Genomic DNA, 5,425 nt, shown 5'->3' on the forward strand with positions numbered 1-5,425 from the left:
ACAACTCCAAGTCCAGCATAAACAATAATGAATGCTTTCCTTTCAAAAAATCAAGCTTTGCATCTCAACAAGCTTTGATTTGGCCAACAAGAGTCGGTGTTCTAATTGGTCAGGCTTGAGTCAAATGCCTATCCCTGGAGGGGATTAATACCACCAAACCATATGAACTAAGAGAGGGAAAGAGGTGATTTCCCCAAGGAAAATCAGGTTGCTATTATCAGGGGGAAAAAAAAGATAGAGGGAAAAGAAAGAGAGAGAGATGTAAAATAAAACCACAAATGTCTACTGTCCCTTTCTGGCTGTTTTATTTCCACACACACTTTTTTTCCCATATTTTCAATTTCAAAATGTCACTAACCCAAGTACTCACCTCCTCCCCATAAGGAGGCAATCCAAATGTCACCACATCTTATTCTGTCGCATCTAAGTGAGGTAAACTCTTTTCTGCCAGGTCAAGATGAACCAGCAATCTAAGTCCAAAAGATGCTTATCTATTCCCAACGTATCCAAGTGGAGAGTGGAAAAGGTAATAATAACTTCTATTTGGAAGAGACACTAACATGTAGATCACTTCCTTCTGAACAAGAAGAATGAAGACTATTTTGTCTCTGGGTTTCCAAGTCAATGACCTGGGGAGAAGTATTAAAAACTCCCCTCTTTCCCCTCTTTCCTCCTGTCCCCCTTCCCAGGATGCAGGCCAGCTGCATTTTGCAATGGGAATAATCACCCCTTCCTCAGGGAGGATATTACATTCACTCCTGGGGAGGGGCCCAGGGAATCAGACTTGAGTTCTCAAGTTCCAGTCATATCTCCTGCTACGAATCCCATCTGTTTGACTTGGCGTGCAATAATTTTAGCCTAGGACTGAGAATTCAACTTTTCTCCCTGGTTTTCAGTCAGGGAAACAAAAAACCGCTTTAAATAGTCCGACTGTCAGAGAGATTTTAATGCAAGGCATTGGTTACACAGATGATGGATGAGCTGAGAAGCCACATAGGGGATGGTGAGGCCATCCTGAGATGAGCAAAAGCAGGAAGACACTACCATTCCTAGGATGGAAGGACAAAAAGACAAGGGGCCAGGAATCACTAAGCAGATGCTGCAACATTGGCTGGCCTGTCCGGTAGGAGCCAGTCTGGTAAAGAGTTTCAGTTGTAGAGATGCCACCCATGACAGAGAGGGAGGAGAAGGAATACAATTCTTCCTTCCTCTCTTCTACTCTCCAGGCAACACATCTCATTGGCTGAACTCAGCTGGTCATAGTTCACCCAGAGCATGGGGGAACATAGCCTGGAGCCTTACATCTCAGGCTAGGAAAGGGCAAGGAATAAATCTGCCAATAAACAGGCCCAGGTCTGACACAACATGCCGGCAGATTTCTGGATCTCAGCCATTTTGGACTGCTGACCTGGAGCAAAAAGCAGATTTCCTAGCAAAGCCCAATTTTCTTCCCTACCTGCTTTCAGATACATTAATTTTGATCTAAATTTGTCTACTTATTATAAAATGGCATCAATTAGGAAACTGTTCAGTTGCAACTAATGGACATTTAAAAAAAGTTTTTAAAAATATTTTACTGACTCCTAGAAACACGTTTTTCAAATTTTCTTGTTTATAAAATAAGGTTATTATTTACAATGATGTGAAAAGAAAGCATATTATTGTATAGTTATCAGCACCTTTTTTCTTTCTTAATGATACATAAAATAATGCTGTGTCTTACAATCTATGACATCTTGGATGATGAAATGCAATGCTGCAAATGCCTCATGCAACAAGGGATCTGAGGTGGGCAGTCCTAACTTAGTCCAACAATGTTATCAGGTACCCAAGCTATTTCCATCTTCATTTCTGCCATGAGGAAGCACAGAAATTTTCTTCCTCATTATTGTCAAGTTGTGGTGACAAGTTAGTTACCTCAGCATCATGTCTATGTTCCAAGCTGGAAAAATGGAAGGGAAAAATTATGAAAAGAAAAAGGATTGTCTATAGCAAGCCTTTACTTTCATTTGGGAAAGGTCACCCTACCCAGAGACTTACCCATGCTCATTAGTCATGACTGAGTCTATGGACTTTCAGATCTTCAAGAGAAGCTGGGTGTCAAGGATTTAGTGTGATAGCCTCTATAGCAGAGGATGGCAAGAGAACAGGCTGTTGGAAATGATGGTAAATAAAAGTATAAGACATTCTTGGGAATGATAAACATAAATTCAGGATGGTGATCATCGTTGAGGGAATTTAAAGAAATGTGATTGAAGAGGTATACACAGGGACTTAAATTATGTTATTTTCTAAACTGGATGGAGACTACATGATTGCTGCATTTTTTAATGTCTTTCTGTATACCTGAAATAGATCATTAGAAATGAAAAGAAAGCTAAGTTAAATTATTTGAAGTTCTCACTAAAAGCATTCTGCTACAAATAAATGAATAAATAATGATTGACTTAGATTTATGGCAATATGCAGATGAAACATACTGAAAGGTCCTCCTGACTAAAATAACTAAAATGCTAGATTTAAAAATAGAAAGGAAGATTTCAAAACTCCCTAAAAAGCTACAAAAATAAAAACCATGTGGTTTTATACTGGCATGAGCAAAGACATAAAGACCCATAGAACAGAATTGAGACTCCAAGAATAAACCCTAACATTACTAGTCAAATGATTTTCAACAAAATGCCAAGACAGAGGGAAAACAGTCTTTAAAAAAAAAAATATGCAGGACGAGTGGATATCCACTTGCAAAAGAATGCTATTAGACCCCTACCTCACACCATATACAAAAGAAGACTCAGAATGGTTCATAGACTTAAATTAAGAACTAAAACTATGACGTCCACAGAAAAAAACAAATGTAAATCTTTATGACCTTGGATTAAGCAATAATTTCTTAGATATGACACCAAAAACACAAGGAACAACAAAAACAGATAAATTGAACTTCATCAAAATAAAAAACTTTGGTGATTCAAAGCCACTATCAATAAAATGAAAAGAGAGCTGTGTTAGGGATCTCCAGAGTAAAAGACCCACAGAACTAATAGGAGCTAGATCTATATATCTAGATCTATATATATGTTTATATCTGTATCTATATCTATCTATCTACCTATCTATCATCTATCTTATATCCAGAGAGAGAGAGAGATTTATTATGAGAAATTACTTCATGCAGTTATGGAAACTGAGAAGGCCCATAACCTGCCATTTGCAAGCTGGAGACCCAGGAAAGCTGGTGATATAACGCAGTCTGAGCCTGAAGGCCTGAGAACTAGGTGAATGATAATGTGAATCTGAATCCAAGGGTGGGGGAAGATGAGATGAGATGTTCCAGCTCAAGAGGTATGGCAAAAAAAAAAAAAAAAATAGAAGAAAGAAAGAAAGAAAGAAAGAAAGAAAGAAAGAAAGAAAGAAAGAAAGAAAGAAAGAAAGAAAGAAAAACGGGATGAATTCCTCCTTCCTCCTTCTTTTGTTTTATTCAGGTTTTCAACAGATTGAATGATGCCCACTCACGTTGGGGAGGGCATACTTTCCTGAGTCCACTGATTCAATTGCTAATCTCATCCAGAAATGCCCCCAGAGACACCTTCAAAAATAGTGTGTAATCTGGGCAACCTGTGGCCCAGTGAAGTTTACACATAAAATTTGTAAATATTTTTAAATCATATATCTGATAAGAATAGGACAAAATATTTGTAAATCATATATCTGATAAGAGACTTGTATCTAAAACATATAAAGAACAGTTACAACTTAATAATAAAAAAACAACCCAATTTTGGGGTCTCTGGGTGGCTCAGTCAGTTAAGTGTCCGACTCTTGATTTTGGCTCAGGTCATGATCTCAGGGTCGTGAGATCAAGCCCCTCATTGGGCTCTGCTTGGGATTCTCTCTCTTTTCCTCTCTCTCTCAAAAACAAACAAACAAACAAACCAATTTTAAAATGAGTAAGCTCAATAAATTTTTCACCAATGAAAAATACAAATGGCCAATAGCACATGAAAAAATGCTCAATATTTATAGTCATTAGGGAAATGCAAATCACTTCACGCATACTAGGATGTCTATAAACAAAAAGACAGTAGCAATGTTGAAAAGCATGTGGAGGAATTGAAACCTTCATATACTGCTGGTGGGAGAGTAGAATGGTACAATCATTTTGAAAAACAGTCTGGAAGGGCCTCAAAAACTTAAACAGAATTTATGTGAAATATATATCCACTCAAATATTTATCCATGAATATTCATAGCAGCATTATTCATAATAGCCAAAAGCAGAAATATTTCAGTGTCCATCAATTGATGAATGGATAAACAAAATATTAATATAAGGGATTATTATTTGGCACTGAAAAGAATGAAGTACTGATACATGCTACAGCATCGAAGAACCTAGAAAATGTTAGCTCAGTGAAAGCAGTCACTGAAGACCATGTGTCATATGACTGCATTTCTAGGAAATGTCCAGAGGCAAAGCCATAGAGACAGAAAGTAAATTAGTGGACACCTGGGTTGCTCAGTCTGTTAAGCATCTGCTTTGGCTCAGGTCATGATCACAGGGTCGTGGGATCAAGTACTGCATCGGGTTCCCTGCTCAGTGGGGAGTCTGCTTCTCCCTCTACACCTTCCCTCTGCTTGTGCTCTCTCTCTCTCATGCTCTCTCATAGGCTCTCTCTCTCTCTCAAATAAATAAATAAGATCTTTAAAAAAAAAGAAAGTAAATTAGTGATTGTCTAGGGCTGAGGGGTGGGGGGAGAGGAGAATGACTGCTAATGGGTAAAAGGTTATTTTTGGGGTGAAGAATATGGTTGCCTAACTTTGAAAATTCTAAAAATCACTGATTGGACACATTAAAGGAATAAATTTTATGGCCTCTGATTTAAATCACAATAAATCTACTTTAGAAAGAAAAAAAATACAGAGGCATTTAAAAATAAGTCAGTGAGTTGCCACAAAAGTAAGTCATATACCATACCCAGAAATGAAGTAAAACCAGGAATCCTTGGACATGCAAGTATCAATGTTGGCTTTGCCCCTGACAGTTTCTGCTGATCTCTAGAGAACTTGAAGCTGCATTGTGGCAACTTACCAGGGGGTGGGGGACAGGATATACAGACTAGGCATGTTGAAGGTGAAGAGTCTTTCATAAGATCCCCTATAAAAACTGGTACTCCAACAGAGTAAGGGTGAAAATGAAATAAATCCTGGTATATTACAAAGGGGAAAAAATTCTTCCTTGGAAACATATACCAAACGTCCACATTCATATGAGTTTGGATTTGTATTCATAAAAATTTGTGTATTCAAAAACAACAACAACATCAAAACCTGACTGTAGAATTTTATGTGAAGTTCCCCCCCCGCCCCAGTTGGGTGCACCCTCAGGAAACAGAAGAAAAAGGCAACTGATCTTATGAGGCTT

Source organism: Zalophus californianus, chromosome 11 (genome assembly GCF_009762305.2).
Source record: "Zalophus californianus isolate mZalCal1 chromosome 11, mZalCal1.pri.v2, whole genome shotgun sequence".
Taxonomy (NCBI): Eukaryota; Metazoa; Chordata; class Mammalia; order Carnivora; family Otariidae; genus Zalophus; species Zalophus californianus.